This window comes from Bos grunniens, chromosome 7, assembly GCF_055505025.1.
Source record: "Bos grunniens cultivar Pamir isolate PY7600 chromosome 7, Bosgru_T2T1.0, whole genome shotgun sequence".
Classification (NCBI taxonomy): domain Eukaryota; kingdom Metazoa; phylum Chordata; class Mammalia; order Artiodactyla; family Bovidae; genus Bos; species Bos grunniens.
In genome coordinates, this window is record NC_141171.1 from 55,794,506 (window position 1) to 55,811,630 (window position 17,125).

The 17,125-nt window shown below is 38.1% G+C and overlaps 1 long non-coding RNA gene across 33 annotated transcripts in view; it reads left to right on the plus strand.

The window, feature by feature from the left end:
- LOC147369591 (uncharacterized) overlaps positions 1-17,125 on the plus strand; it is a 676,540-nt gene that overhangs the window by 196,239 nt on the left and 463,176 nt on the right. For 3 of the 33 annotated variants that reach the window (XR_015168505.1, XR_015168508.1, XR_015168539.1), the window contains one exon: positions 9,943-10,286. The exons of 19 other annotated variants lie outside the window; for them this stretch is intronic. This is a non-coding gene — a long non-coding RNA (uncharacterized LOC147369591). Of the gene's footprint in view, positions 1-7,438; positions 7,574-9,942; positions 10,293-17,125 lie in introns of those variants that run through there. 11 more of the 33 variants (XR_015168541.1, XR_015168542.1, XR_015168529.1 and 8 more) reach the window with 9 other exon arrangements.

Below are 17,125 nucleotides of genomic sequence, written 5' to 3' on the forward strand. Positions count from 1 at the left end.
TTGTCTCTTTTATTTTATCAGTACCTTATAGCTTTTAGACTTCCCTGGTGGCTCAGACGGTAAAGCGTCTGTCTACAGTGCGGGAGACCTGGGTTCGATCCCTAGGTTGGGAAGTTCCCTGGAGAAGGAAAAGGCAACCCACTCCAGTACTCTTGCCTAGAAAATCCCATGGATGGAGGAGCCTGGTGTCCATGGGGTCGCAAAGAATCAGACACGACTGAGCGACTTCACTTTCACTTTCACTTTATAGTTTTTAGTGTACACGTTTTTCACCTCTTGGGTAAGTTTATTTCTAAGTATTTCATCATTTTTTATGCTCTTTAGAATGGGATCATTTTCTTAATTTCCTTTTTGAATTATTTTTTGTTGTTAATGTATTGGAACACAACTAACACTTGTATGTTGACTTTGTATCCTGCAGTGTGACTAAATTTGTTTTTTATTTACAACAATTTTGTGTGGAATTATTATGAGGCTTATGGAAGCTTCCTGATGGGAGAGACTGACTGAGGAGGAAACTGGGTCTTATTCTGGTGGGCAGGGCCATGCTCAGTAAATCTTTAATCCAATTTTCTGTTAATGGGTAGAGCTGTGTTCCCTCCCTGCTATGAAGGTAATGGCCATCTCCTTCAAAAGATCCCATGCATGTACTGCTACACTCACTGCCCACAACCCTGCAGCAGGCCACCACCAACCCATGCCTCCTCTGGAGACTCCTGGACACTCCTGGGCAAGTCTGGATCAGTCTCTTGTGGGGTCACTGCTTCTTTCTCCTGGGTCCTGGTGCGCACAAGGTTCTGTTTCTGCCCGCCAAGAGTCTATTTCCCAGTCCTGTGTAAGTTCTGGCAGCTCTGTGGTGGAGTTAATGGCGACCTCCCCCAAGAGGGCTTATACCTACCCAAGTCTGCTGCACCCAGAGCCCCTGTCCTGTGGCAGTCTACTGCTGACCCGTACCTCCACAGGAGATGCTAAAACACAGTTCTGTCTCAGTCTCTGTGGGGACCCTGGGTCCTGGTACGCACAAGGCTTGTTTCTGCCCTCTGAGCATCTCTGGCGGAAATGGGGTTGGATTCTAAATGTGAATTTGCCCCTCCTTCCATCTTGCTGGGGCTTGTCCTTTGCCTTTGGACATGGGGTATCTCCTCACAGCCGCTCCAGCACCATGCAGCCGCTACTCCAGCACCTACCATCTTGCCGGGGTTTCTCTGATGTTGGACATAGTGTATCTCCTCATGGACCCTCCAGTGAAGCGCAGCTGCTGCTTCCATCAGGAAGCCTCCGTAAGCTTCCTATCCTTCTCCATCAGAGGGAAGACAGACTGAAAACCACAATCACAGAAAACTAACCAATCTGATCACATGGACCACAGACTTGTCTAACTCAATGAAACTATGAGCCATGCCATGTAGGGCTACCTAAGACAGATGGGTCATGGTGGAGATTTCTGACAAAATGTGGTCCACTGGAGAAGGGAATGGCAAACCACTTCAGTATTCTTGCCTTGAGATCTCCATGAACAGTATGAAAAGGCAAAAAGATAGGACACTTAAAGATGAACTCCTCAGGTCAGTAGGTGCCCAATATGCTATGTAGATCAGTGGAGAAATAACTCCAGAAAGAATGAAGAGATGGAGCCAAAGCAAAAACAATACCCAGTTGTGGATGTGACTGGTGATGGAAGCAAGGCCTGATGCTGTAAAAAGAGCAATATTGCATAGTAACCTGGCATGTTAGATCCATGAATCAAGGCAAATTGGAAGTGGTCAAACAGGAGATGGCAAGAGTGAATGTCAACATTTTAGAAATCAGTGAAATAAAATGGACCGGAATGGGTGATTTTAACTCAGATGACCATTACATCTACTAACTTAGGCAAGAATCCCTTAGAAGAAATGGAGTAGCCATCATAGCCAGCAAAAGAGTCTGAAATGCAGTACTTGGATACAATCTCAAAAACTACAGAATGATCTCTGTTCGTTTCCAAGGCAAACCATTCATTATCACAGTAATCCAAGCCTATGGCCCGACCAGTAATGCTGAAGAAGCTGAAATTGAATGGTTCTATGAAGACCTACAAGACCTTCTAGAACTAACACCCAAAAAAGATTTCCTTTTCATTATAGGGGACTGGAATGCAAAAGTAGGAAGTCAAGAAACACCTGGAGTAACAGGCAAATATGGCCTTGGAGTACAGAATGAAGCAGGGCAAAGGCAATAGACTTTTGCCAAGAGAACACACTGGTCATAGCAAACACCCTCTTCCAACAACACAAGGGAAGACTCTACACATGGACATCACCAGATAGTCAATACTGAAATCAAATTGATTATATTCTTTGCAGCCAAAGATGGTGAAGCTCTATACAGTCAGCAAAAACAAGACTGGGAGCTGACTGTGGCTCATGTCATGAGCTTCTTAATGCCAAATTCAAACTGAAATTGAAGAAAGTAGGGAAAACCACTAGACCATTCAGGTATGACCTAAATCAAATCTCCTAAAATTATACAATGAAGTGAGAAATAGATTCAAGTTATTAGATCTGATATGGTGCCTGATGAACTATGGATGGAGGTTTGTGACATTGTACAGGAGACAGGGATTAAGACCATCCACATGAAAAAGAAGTACAGAAAAGCAAAATGGCTGTCTGAGGAGGCCTTACAAATAACTGTGAAAAGAAGAGAAGTGAATAGTTAAGAAGGAAAGGAAAGATGTACCCATTTGAATGCAGAGTTCCAAAAAAGAGCAAGGAGAGATAAGAAAGCCTTCCTCAGTGATCAGTGCAAAAAATAGAGGAAAACAATAGAATGGGAAAGACTAGAGATCTCTTCAAGAAAATTAGAGATTCCAAGGGAACATTTCATGCAAAGATGGGCTCAATAAAGGACAGAAATTGTGTGGACCTAACAGAAGCAGAAGATATTAAGAAGAGTTGGCAAGAATACATAGAACTATACAAAAAAATTCTTCATGACCCATAATGGTATCACGGTGGTATGATGGTATGATAACTCACCTGGAGCCAGACATCCTGGAAGGTGAAGTCAAGTGGGCCTTAGGAAGCTAGTGGAGGTGATGGAATTCCAGTTGAGCTATTTCAAATCCTAAAATATGATGCTGTAAAAGGGCTGCACCCAATATGCCAGCAAATTTGGAAAACTCAACTGTGGCCACAGGACAGGAAAAGGTTAGTTTTTATTCTAATCCCAAAGAAAGATAATGCCAAAGAATGCTCAAACTACTGCACAATTGCACTCATCTCACACACTAGTAAAGTAATGCTCAAAATTCTCCAAGACAGGCTTCAACAGTATGTGAACCATGAACTTCAAGATGTTAAGTTAGTTCTAGAAAAGGCAGAGGGACTAGAGATCAAATTGCCAACTTCTGTTGGATTATTGAAAAAGGAAGAGAGTTCCAGAAAAACATCTATTTCTGCTTTATTGACTATGCCAAAGCCTTTGACTGTGTGGATCACCACAAACTGTGGAAAATTCTGAAAGAGATGTGAATGCCAGACCACCTGACCTGCCTCTTGAGAAATTTGTATGCCTGTCAGGAAGCAACAGTTAGAACTGGACATGGAACAATAGACTGGTTCCAAATAGGGAAAATAATATGTCAAGGCTGTATATTGTCACCCTGCTTATTTAACTTATATGCAGAGTACATCATGAGAAATGCTGGACTGGATGAATCACAAGCTGGATTCAAGATTGCCGGGAGAAATATCAATAACTCCGATATGTAGGTGATAGCACCCTTATGGAAGAAAGTGAAGAAGAACTAAAGAGCCTCTGATGAAAATGAAAGAAGAGAGTGAAAAGTTGGCTTAAAAGTCAAAATTCAGAAAACTGAGATCATGGCATCTGGTCCTATCACTGCATGGCAAATAGATGGGGAAACAGTGAGAGACTTTATTTTGGGGGGCTCCAAAATCACTGCAGATGGTGACTGCAGGCTTGACATTAAGTGATGTTTGCACCTTGGAAGAAAAGCTATGACCAACCTTGACATCATATTAAAAAGCAGAGAAATTGCTTTGCTAACAAAAGGTCTGCCTAGTCAAAGCTATGGTTTTTGTTGTAATCATGTATGGATGTGAGACTGCACTATAAAGGAAACTGAGTGCTGAAGAATTGATGCTTTTGAACTGTGTTGTTGAAGAAGACTCTTGAGAATCCCTTGGACTGTAAGGATATCTAACCAGTCCGTCCTAAAGGAAATCAGTCCTGAATATCATTGGAAGGACTGATGGTGGAGCTGTAACTCCAATACTTTGGCCACCTGATGCAAATAACTGACTCCTTGGGAAAAACCCTCATCTGGGAAAGATTGAAGTCGGGAGGATAGGGGGATGACAGAGCATGAGATGGTTGTATGGCATCACTGACTTGAAGGAGATGCCATCTGGGCGTTGATGATGGACAGGGAGGCCTGGCATGGTGCAGTCCATGGGGTCACAAAGAGTCAGACATGATTGAGCAACTGAACTGAAGCAGATCGTTTTACTTCTTCCTTTCCAATGTGGATGAATTGTTTATTATTTTTTCTTTGCCAATTGATCTAGCTATGATCTATGGTCCTATATTTAACAGAAGTTGTGGGAGTGGGCTTTTTGACTTGTTTCTAACCTTAGAGAAAAAAACTTTCAATGTTGACTGTTGAAGATGATGTTAGCTGTTGGCTTATCATGTGTTACCTTTATTATGTTGAGATGCATTCCTTCTAAACATAGTTTACTGAGCATTTTTTTTTTCATGAGGATTTTGAAATTTTTCTGCAGTTTTTTGCATCTGTTGAGATGATCATATGATTTTTGAGTGTTGATCTGTTAATATGATGCATTTCACTAACTGATTTGTAGATGTTGAACCAGCTTTATCCCAGGAATAAATCCCATTTGCTCATGATGTACTGTTATTTTATTGTACTGTTGAATTCTGTTTGCTAGTATTTTGTTGAGGATTTTTACATATAGTTCATTTGGGATATAGTGTCATTTTTAGACTTAAATATCAGGATAATTCTGTTCCCATAAATGAGTTGAGAAATGTTCATTTCTCCTCAGTCTTTTGCAAAAGTTTGACAAGAAGTGGCCTTAATTCTGTTTTAAATACCTGGTAGAATTTGCTAGTGAAGCCATCTAGTCCTGGGCTTTTCTTTGTTGGGAGGTTTGTGATTACTGACTCAATTTCCTTATTTATTATTGGTCTGTTTGTATTTCCTATTTAATCATGATTCAGTCTTGGTAGGTTGTATTTTCTAGGAATTTATTTCTTGCTTCTGATTATCCATTTTTGGTATGTGGCAGTACGTGCTCAGTTGTGTTCGACTCTTTGCAACTCCATGGGCTCCTCTTTTCATGGGATTCTCCAGGCAAGAATACTGGAGTGGTTTGCCATTTTCTTCTCCAAGGGATCTTCCTTACCCAGGGATTGAACCTGAGTCTCTTGCATCTCCTGCATTGGCAACCTTAGCCACTGGGAAAGCAATGAATATTCATATCAGCCTTTGGTGATTCTTTTTACTTCTGTGGCCTCAGTTGTAATGCCTGCTCTTTGACTATTAATTTGAGTGTTCTGTCTTTCTTCTCAGTGTACCTAAAGTTTGTCAGTTTGGTTAATTTAAAAACAAAATTCAGTTTTCAAAAATGTTTCCTGTTTTTCTACTATTTTATTTCTGTTCTAATCTTTATTATTTCCTTCCTTCTGCTAACTTTGGACTTAGTTTGTTCTTATTTTACTAATTCTCTTAACTGTAAAGTTAGGTTGCTTATTGATCTATTTCATCTTTTTTAATGTTGAAATTAACACTGTAAACTTTCCTTAGTACTGATTTTGCTGCATATCATGAATTTTGGCATCTTGTGTTTCTATTCTTATTTGTCTCAAGATATTTTCTAATTTCCCTTTTGATTTCTCTTTTAACACATTACCTATTCAAGACTTCTTTGCTTAATTTTCAGATACTTGTGAATATTCCAGGTTTCTTTTAGGTATTTATTTTTAATTTTATCCCAGTGTGGTCAAAAGAAGATGCTTGGTATGATTTTAATCTCCTTAAATTTATTAAAACTGCTTTTATGATCTAATGTGATTTAATCTAGAAGATGTCCTGTGCACTTGTGAAGAAAGTATATTCTGCTACTGTTGGGTGGAACGTTCTATATATGTCTGTTAAGTCTATTTAGTCTATAGTATTGTTTGAGTCTTCTGTTTTCTTATTGAATCTGTCTGGATGATCTGTCCGTTATTGGATACTGAAGTATCCTATTATTATTATTCATCAGTTTCTCCCTTCGGTTCTGTGTTTGCTTCATGCTCTGATGATGGCTGCAAACAAATAATAGTTCTTACATCTTCCCTGTGAATTGACTCTTTGTCATCATATAATGTCCTTCATTTATTTGAGTTTTTTTACTTAAAGTTTGTTTTGGCTAGTATAAGCATGGCCACCTCTGCTCTCTTAATGCTACTCTTTGCATTGAATTTTTTCATTCAGTCTGTGTGTGCTCTATGTCTAAAGTGAGGCTTTTGTAAATAGCATATAGTTGGATCTTTTAAAAAATTTTTTTCATGCTTCTTTGTTTTATCCATTTGCCTCTTTATGTCTTCTGATTGGGGAATTAAAACTATTTACATGTAAGAAGTTACTATTGCCATTTTATTCTTGATTTCTCTCTGCTGCTACTGCTACTACTGCTAAGTTGCTTCAGTTGTGTCTGACTCTATGCGACCCCACAGACAGCAGCCCACCAGGCTCCCCCATCCCTGGGATTCTTCAGGCAAGAACACTGGAGTGGGTTGCCATTTCCTTCTCCAATGCATAAAAGTGAAAGTGAGGTTGCTCAGTCGTGTCCAACTCTTAGCGACCCCATGGACTGCAGCCTACCAGGCTCCTCCATCCATGGGGTTTTCCAGGCAAGAGTACTGGAGTGGGGTGCCATTGCCTTCTCTGGATTTCTCTCTAGTAGTTTCTTTTGCCCTCTTTTCCACTTTTGCTGTCTTTGTGTTGTGTTTTATTGATGAATTTTTAGCTTATGTTTTGATTCCTTTCGTATAAACTTGTGTATCTTCTATAGGCATTTATTTGTAGTTACCATGGGGTTCACCTAAAACATAGACCATAAAACTTATTTTATGCTAATAACAATCTCAGTAGCATACAGAAACTCTACTTTTTTTTCCCTTCCCCTCCTCAATTTTTGTTATTGATATCATAAATAACATTTTTATATTGTATATTCATTAGCATATTTTTATAATTATGTTCAGTTATTTTATACTTTTTTCTTTAAACTTCTATGCTAGATGCTAGATTTTACCTCCATTACTATGATAAATTATTTTGTATTTTTCTGTACATTTACATTCATATTTGAGCTTCATGCTTTTTATATTTATGCTTTTGCATGCTTTTTTTCTTGCTTTATAGAATCCTTTTACTTAAACTTGAAGGAATTTCTTGAGCATTTTTTTAATAAGGCAAATCTACTGTGATGAATTCACTCAGCTCTTATTTATCTGGGAAAGTCTTTCATTCTTCAATTTTGAAAGAGAATTTTGCAAGGTACAGTATTCTTGACTGGCTGAAAACTTTCCAAATTTGGGGAATGAAATGGATAGTCAGATTCAAGAAACCCAGAAAACTACAACTCGAATGTATCCTAAGAAGTCCACTTAGGCATATATCATAATAAAATTGTCAAAAGTCAAAGAGAGAATTATTAAAACAGCAAAAGAAATTTGACTCATTACAAAGGAGTTTCCATAAGACTATCAATAGATTAGATTTTTTAGTGGAAACCTTGATTCCAGAAGGGAGTGGAATGATAAATTAGAAGTGTTAAAAGAAAATAATTGCCAATCTGCAGTATATTATACTGCAGGTTTCTTGGAGCAGGTTTCTTTTGGAGTAGACACAAGGTGCCCTACTCTTGTCTTATTCTCAGAAGCCTCCAGGCAACCAGAGTATATGTCCTGTCTAGTCAGCCCTTCAAAACAAGTGAGCTAAAAGTGAGTCCGTTGGGCAGTCCTTGGAAAAGCTGAAATGTTGCATGTGCATTCCAACACTTTTCTCTCCTGAGAGAAGCTGGGAGTGGGAGGTTGTTTCCCAAAGTATCCCACATTTAGCTATGGATAGGAACTGTGGTGAAGGAGGGTATGCTAGTTGAAACTTTCACCTTTATTTTCTGCAGCTTCCAATCTGGTTTGTTTTCCTGTCAGTCTGTAGATTTATACAAGACACAAACTAGTCCTTCAGGAACCTGCTCTAAAGCTAGAACATTGCACATATGTTTTAGTCTTCTTTTTCCCTCTCTGGAGAGAACCAAAGAACTGTTTTTCCCCAGTTATGCTTGCAAATCTGGGTGGGGTGTCTGTGGTGAGTGGGTATTAGAAACTTTTCTACTGGCTACAGTGAAGTTGGCTTTACACTCACTTGTGACACATGAGATTCTTATCTGTTCTCTAGATTTCTCACAAAAGGAATTGTGAATTGCTCTGATATGGTTAATTGAGTTGATCCCTCTGTAGGGGGAAGGTGTGTCTGGCACTTCCTATTCCACCAACTTGTTGTTGTCAACCTGTGAGTCTTATATCTTTGGAGTGGATTCATAAGGGCTTGGACTATGTGAGGCATTTCTACGTCCTATGACTGCTGCACTAGAGTGAGTATGCATCAAATGTTCACCGAAGGGATATAAATGTGAATCAAGCTAGACTAGACATAAAATTGTTGAGTACAAACCCTTGGCATCGTTTTCTTACTGGGATAACATGAAGTTTTAAATAAGTCTTAAATAAGTATTTAAGAGTGAAATTTGCCATTGTTATGCTATTTCTTCCAAGTGAACATTTGAGTCGCTCAGTCGTGTCTGATTCTTTATGACCCTGTGGACTGTAGCCCACCAGGCTCCTTCACCCATGAAATTCTCCAAGCAAGAATACTGGAGTGGGTAGCCATTCCTGTCTCTAGGGGATCTTCCCTACCCAGGGATCAAACTCAGGTCTCCTGCATTTTAGGGGGATTCTTTACCATCTGAGCCACTAGAGATGCCCTATTTCAAGTTCATTAATAAATTAAAAAAAGAAAATGTTGAACTTTCCAGGTTGGTTTAACAGGAACCACTCATATTTCTTTTTAAAAATACTTACATAATTAGCTTCCTTTACAGAGTTAGGGTCACAGGATTATCTGGCCAGCAGTGTAGAGATCACCCAGCCAACTCCTCCCACCCTTAATTTTGCAAATGAAGAAACAGAGATTGGCAATTTTAAGGGTTGTTCAGAAATATCACTGCTAATTGGAGAGGGTGCAGTTACTAGAACTAAGGCCACTTTGAGTCTCGCTCTTTCTAATATACCAAAACCATATCTCAAGTCTGGAATAATTAAGATGTGTGAGAAATGCCTTAAATTGGTTGAGTACAAATGTACTTCAAAGGTGAATTTATTATTCAGAGATCATTAGTTCAGACACCCAGCTGTTACAGAACAAGCTGCCTAAAACTCCAACATTAACAGATGTCTGCTAAACACTTACTACTAATAATTGAAATAGTAAAGACAGTGTTACAGTTAGTCTACAAGAACAACAACAAAAAAACACACTGTTATTATACTCACTTTTTTATAAGTATTAATTCATCTGTGTAGCACCTTGAATAAACATTCTGAATGAAGAAATTAAGGAGAAAAGCTTCAAGATACAGTATGTGTAGGGGATAATAATTTAAACTATTTAAAAATCACTGCCTACAGAGTACATTTGACTTAGTGATTTGTGGGAAAATATATTTTAAGTACAAAAAGATAAAACAAAGATGATCTGAGTAGGTTGCTTGTTTACATGATAAGATCAGATGTGAATCCTAGTACTATGGGGAAAAATGACATAAAGATTAAATAACTAAGCATTTTTAATTTTTCCCTTCTCAGCACAGTTTGAGACAAAGAAGTTTATCATTGATTTTAACTATTTGTTCGTGTGTGCTCAGTAATGTCGGATTCTGCTACCCCATGGACTGTAACCTGCCAAGCTTCTCTGTCCATGGGATTCTCCAGGCAAGAATATTGAAGTGGGTTTCCATTTCCTTCTGCAGGGGATCTTCCCAACTCAGGGACTGAACCCTCATACCCTGCAGTTCTTGCCCTGGCAGCAGATTCTTTACCACTGAGCCACCTGGGAAGCTCCAGAACTCTATTATTTTCTATGTACATATTAGAAAGTAAACATATCTGATCTGTATGGCCATTTAATTGCAAAACCTAAATAAAAATAGTGTCAAGTATTCATTTTATCTCAAGCGTTTTGCTTACACAATGCTTAAAAGGAATCTTGAGTCCTAAAAGGAATCTTATAAGGAGTGTTCTATTATTATCCACTGTTATTGATGAAAGACCTGACATGTAAATTAAGTAACTTGTGCAAGGTCACAAAATTAGTATTTTGAAGAGCTGGAATGAAATCTAGGAGTTTGGATCCAGAATATGTTTTCTTAACCACTGTAAGATATAGACTCTCATAGACAGAGCTACAAAGCAGACAGTGGCTCTTAAAACTGGAATAGGGAGGTTGTTCATAAACTATTTTTGGAATCCAACAAAATGCAACTGTTGCCTCTTAAGTGAGGGAAAAATAATGATAAGGCACATACACATGTATTTGAAATATATTTCAGTGTTTTCATGACCTTGTGAATAACATATGTGAACCTTGCTTGGGATTAAATGAGAGGATTTTAGGTTCAAGATGAAGGCTGCCTGATGGAGAAAGCCATCTCTGAGCTCATTATTTCAATGTCTGTGTTTTTATTCCTGAGAAAATAGAGGCACCACAAGCTTTACCATCTCTTCCAGGGTCATCTAATACCCTCCTCTCTCTACCACACTGCCATCCTTCCTACATCTAATTCAACAGGAAACACTCTTCCTAATAGATAGATTAGAGCAAGTTTAAATGTTATATTTCAGTTACTAAATCGTGTCTGACTCTTTGTGACCCATGGACTGCAGCACACCGGGATTCCCTGTCCTTCACTTTCTCCTGAAGTTTGCCCAAAGTCATGTCAAAGTTCAAATGGATTCATGTAAATATACCATCAGCAGGAAACCACAAATGACTTATTTTGGAAAATGAATAAGAAAATATTATGAGAAAATAAAAAAAATGCTCAGTTTTCTTTAAGGACTAAGGAAATGGAGTGTGATTAGGGATGCCAACTAAGATGTTTGTACTCTTTGAAAGAGGGAGCTAAGACAGTAAAAACAGTTGACATTCATTCTTTCCTCTTATTTGCTTTTAAACACTATTAAAAAAAACCCAAAAATTTTGACATCAGTGTCAATATGAATATTCATAATAATCCTTGTTGGTCTAGTTTAATTACAAATAACACTGGACTCAATGAGTTCCTCACATTTCCCACTTCATTCTTGGAGAAGAAGAATATTTCTATTTTTAAACATTGTGCAACCCTGAAAATAACCAACAAATCTGTTGTTTATAGGGAGCTTAAAGAGAATCTCTTTTTTCTCTAAAGTAAATAATCTATTATTTATTATGATATTTAGGAACTTTTGAGAACCTTGAAAGGAAATCTGTAAATTCTGATGTTAATTCACACAGAAAAATCAATTTGATAAATGCAAGGTTTGGATTCATTTTATTTAGGGTGAAAATATACTTGAAATATGGGTTGTGAATTTTATTAATCTTTTCATCCTTGGGGCCCAAATGCTGACACTTCTCCATTAGGCACTTGAGAAGTTACAGAGATGGACAGTACATCAGTCAGCCTCAGGCCATGGTTTCCAGCAGCCTAGTGGTCCAGTGATCAGTATGATATGACCTAGTGAAAGCTCCTACCGATGTTGTCATCACATTGTAGCTGCAAAGAATACAAATCTGGATAGTCTGAACTGCTGTGATATTTATTTGTCCTCAGGTTTGCTTTTCTTAGAGGTTTTCTTTTACCCGCAATGCCCAATAAATTATTACACTTTACACAGTATCACAAAATTGTGTTTGGAATCATTAAAAAGCCCCAGCTGTGGGCACTTTACTTAGATCTGTCTGAGTCTGTTTGTGTTTCTCTCTACCTCTCTCTCTCAATCTAAATATAAGAATAAGTATTACTAGTTTAAAGTTATTTCAAGCCTTAAATGTGCTGAAACATATAAAACACTTAATATAATGCTTGATACCTAAATGATGTTCGGTCAATATTAATTATCATAATATTGTTAACATTTATACATTTTCAAAAATATTAAATACCTTAAAAAGGAAGGATTCTTTCAGATAAGATAGAAGAACAAAACAAAACAAAACAACATGTGCGATCAGGAGAGTTCTTGACTTCAAATGAAAACTTCAGGGTTGTTGCCTCAGCATTATCATTGGTTAGTGGGACACAGGCTCCCAAACTATAGATTGGAGGAGATATGCTAGATTTACTTATTTGAAAACATTTGTGAAGCCCTACTATGCACAAGGCACTGAAATACAGCTGTGAACAAGATACAGTCTTTGCTTCCATAGAGCTTCCATTGTGGGAGACACAGAGGGAAATGTGTTTAAGAATACATAAATAAGATAATTTTATACTACAGGATGATGGTACTGTAAAATAAGAACATGGGTTAGAGAGCAAATAAGGGGAGAAAGGATCTGCATTAGATGTAGTGGGCAGGGAATGCCTTTAAGGTGACATTCAAATCAACTAATGATGAAAATAGTCTAGCCATGGAAAGCCCTAAGGAAAGAGCAGGCAGAAAGAACCATGATTTAGGAATAAACTTGGTCTGTAAGAAACATAAAGATCAGTGTCACTGAAGTATAGTTAAGGCAGAAGAGAAGGTCAAAGGTGAAGCTGAAAAACATAAAGGTCTTTCAATGATACCTAAGCTCTTTTCCTAATCTAATTTTCAAAGTTTATAAGACTGGCCAGTAATCCTGATTCTTTTCTGTAGCTTAGAAGGAAATGAGATGACGTATTCACTAATAGTTATACATCCTAGGATTATTCACAGGAAAGATTTTTTAATTCTTTCATGTTCCGTAAATAAAAGAGATGGTAAAAACATGCACTATTTTGGAAACTAGTTTTTGTTTTTTTATTAGGCTATATTATAATTATTAAATGGCTCATGTATTTCTATTGTCATAAAGACAAAGAAGCACTATGTCCTATACTTGTTAGAGCCGAAGGGAAGGACAGAACCAGAGTAATTCTGTATTTCCTATAGAATAAAAGTATATTCCTTTCAAATAAATTAAAAGTAAAAACACTTCATAATGTATGACTTGTTTCTGCTGTTTGGAATGTTGCTTTTATAGGAGGAGATTAATCTAGTGATACCTATAGATACAGCAATAACTTGTTTATGAGATATTTATTTCTAAAATTAAAATCTTAGTAGTATATTTTCAATCTAAATTAATGCTTCATTAAACTAATTAATTGCATGACAATAACTAGAACATTTAGAGATTGTAACTAATCATAATCACACAGTATTCCTTTACCAATCCATAGGTGTAATGTGATATTTTGGAAATCAGATAATTTTTATGTAGGAGTAAAGTAAGCTAATATGTATTTATGTTATGGGCACCAGTGTTACAGTATAATTAGATAAGTAGGGTAACATAAAGATATTTGTATCTGGGGGAAATGAATTTTGATGCTGCACCTCTTTTATTTCCTCTCCATATCTCTGTCTCTCCATCTCTCTGTCTCCATCTCTGCCTGTCCCCCACTTACTGCGTAGTGTATACATGGCCCTTACAAATCGCTTTCTCTTGCTGGATCAATAGTGTATCCATCTGAGAAATAGAGTTGGCCTAAATGACTTCTAAGATCTCTTACACTTCTAAAAATGTCAGTTTGGGAAGATGGCATTCCTTAGGAAGAAGTTGACCTCAGCCATTCCCACTGTTTTCTTTTAATAACTTTGTGCTGACAGCCCCAAATTTGTGTCTCTGTTTCTCTCCTGACATTCGGCCCTTTTATCCAACAACTAACTGGACATTTCAACTTAGATATGTTTGGTGTAGGTGCCTAAACTACAGCTTGAGTAAAGCTGAACTTTTTATCCTTTCCATCCCATTTATTCCTTTTGAGCTCCCTCTTTGAGTCAATAGTACCAACAAACACACAGTCATTCAGGTCAAAATATGTGGTCATTCATAGCTCAGTCGGTAAAGAATCTGCCTGCAGTGCAGGAGACCTGGGTTTGATTCCTGGGTTTGGAAGATTCCCCGGAAAAGGAAATGGCAACCCACTCCAATATTCTTGCCTGGAGAATCCCATGGGCAAAGAGCCTGGCAGGCTACAGTCCATGGGGGTCACAAGAGTCAGATATGACTTAGTGATTAAACCACCACCAGCGTGAATGTGAAAGTTCCAGTCTCTCAGTAATGTCTAACTCTTTGCGACCCCATGGACTGTAGCCGAACAGGCTCCTCTGTCCATGGAATTCTCCAGGCAAGAATAGTGGAATGGGTTGCCATGCCCTCCTCCAGGGGATCATCCCAACCCAGGGATCAAACCTGGGTCTCCCACATTGCAGGTAGATTCTTTACCATCTGAGCCACTAGAGAAGCCATTATAATGTGGTCATTATAACCCACAGCTAATTTGTCACCCAGTTGTAGATTATTACTCCCAAATGTCTCTCTAAACCACTCAAAGTTCCCATATCCCTGCCATGCTGCTGCTGCTGCTGCTGCTAAGTTGCTTCAGTTGTGTCCGACTCCATGCAACCGCATAGATGGCAGCCCACCAGGCTCCCCCATCCCTGGGATGTTAGGCAATGAAGTTATCTTCTCTGAGCTGGGTATCTAAGAGCCATATGACTATTCTCCTACATGCCTGTCTTCCCTGTCTCCAAAGCAGTCCCTCTGAAAGGTGAAACCAATAATATTTCTTCTCTCTCTGCCAAAGTCCCAAATATTATACATGTCCTTCAAGGCACAACTTGGTCCCTACCTACTGATTAAGCTGTATGATTTGCCATTTTCTTCTTTGCTGCTGTGATTCATCCACCCCTCTCTTATCTGTGACTTTTAATATCATGGCTGTTCTTTTGGGAAAATTACTCTTTCCAACAAGATCTTTCTTATTCATGGGTTTACTACAATGTAACTTTAAAATTAAATAAATTATATCCCATATTAAACCCTCCATTGGCTTCCCATTGCAATTAGAGTAAGCTATATATACTCCTTTATTTTATGAGATAAAATCCATGCTTCTGTCAGAGTCTGCATGTTCTGTTCCCAGCTTAGTTCTGTATCCTCAGGGTTGACAAAGTTCTTATCTTTACAGAAATATTCTTATCCAAGACTTTACAAGGAGCCAAGATCTTGATTTTTCTGGGCTCCAAAATCATTGCAGATGGTGACTGCAGCCATGAAATTAAAAGACACTTACTCCTTGGAAGGAAAGTTATGACTAACCTAGATAGCATATTCAAAAGCAGAGACATTACTTTGCCAACAAAGGTTCGTCTAGTCAAGGCTATGGTTTTTCCTGTGGTCATGTATGGATGTGAGAGTTGGACTATGAAGAAAGCTGAGCACTGAAGAATTGATGTTTTTGAACTGTGGTGTTGGAGAAGACTCTTGAGAGTCCTTGGACTGCAAGAAGATCCAACCAGTCCATTCTGAAGGAGATCAGCCCTGGGATTTCTTTGGAAGGAATGATGCTAAAGCTGAAACTACAGTACTTTGGCCACCTGATGTGAAGAGTTGACTCATTGGAAAAGACTCTGATGCTGGGAGGGATTGGGGGCAGGAGGAGAAGGGGACGACAGAGGATGAGATGGCTGGATGGCATCTCTGACTCGATGGACATGAGTCTGAGTGAACTCCGGGAGTTGGTGATGGACAGGGAGGCCTGGCGTGCTGCGATTCATGGGGTCACAAAAAGTCGGACACGACTGAGCGACCATCTGATCTGATCTGACCTGAAGATCTTGATTGTTTCTCAGTTTTAGGTGAAATTGCCTTTTCACCTCTAGTCAATCTCTTCATTGGTTTAAAAGTGTTTATCACTATCTGAAATTACTTTATCACTTGCATATTATTTTTTATCTTTAACTAAATTGGAAGTTTTCTGAGGGTCTTATCTGTTTTGTTCAGTATCATTCCTTAGTTTCAGGAATACAATAGATACTAAAAAAATGATAGTGAATGAAATTCACCACTTATACTTCACATGCTGTGGAAGACGTCCTGATTTCCTGGACCAAAAACAAATATGTTCCTAACATGTCATATCTATATCTGTGTTTGTCTTTTGATATGATGAACCACAGTAACTATTTTAATAGCTTTATTAAGGCGTAGGTAGTTGATATACAAAAGACTATACATATTTGTGTACAACTTGGCAAGTTTAGACATATGCAAACATTTGTGATACTGTCACCACAATTAAGGTGACAGAAACCTCCCAGAGTTTCCTCATGTGTCCACTTTATTGTTTGTGGTGGTTGGGTTTAGTTTGTTCTTCTTTGTTGTTGTATTGTCATTGTTTGATGCTGTTTGATGATACTTTTGTTTGTTTTGTAGAGACACTTAACTTGAGATCTATTGTCTTAATTTTCTAGTATATCCTACCATACGGTTAACTATTAGGTATAGCAGATCTCTAGAATTTATTTATTCATCATAACTGAAACTTTGCATCTGTTGAATAACAACTTCCCATTCCCTGCACACCTGAACCCCTGGAAACCACTACTGTATCTTCTACTTCTCTCTTTGACTGTTTTAAATAATTCCTCTGGGTACAATCGTGCAGCATTTCTCCTTCTGTAACTGACTTATTTCACCTAGCATAATGTCCTTCAGGTTTATCCATGTTGTCAGGACTTCCTTATCTTTGAAGGCTGAATAATATTCTATCCTCTCTGTGTCTATATGCACACACACACACACACCTACACACACATCACATTTTTAATCCATTCTTCTATTGATCGATACTTGAGTTGTTTCCATATCTGGGCTATTGTAAACAATACTGCAATGAGCAGATATCTGTTTGAGATCCTAATTTCAATTCTTTTGGATACCCACTCAGGAGATGGAAGCTGGATCATAACATAA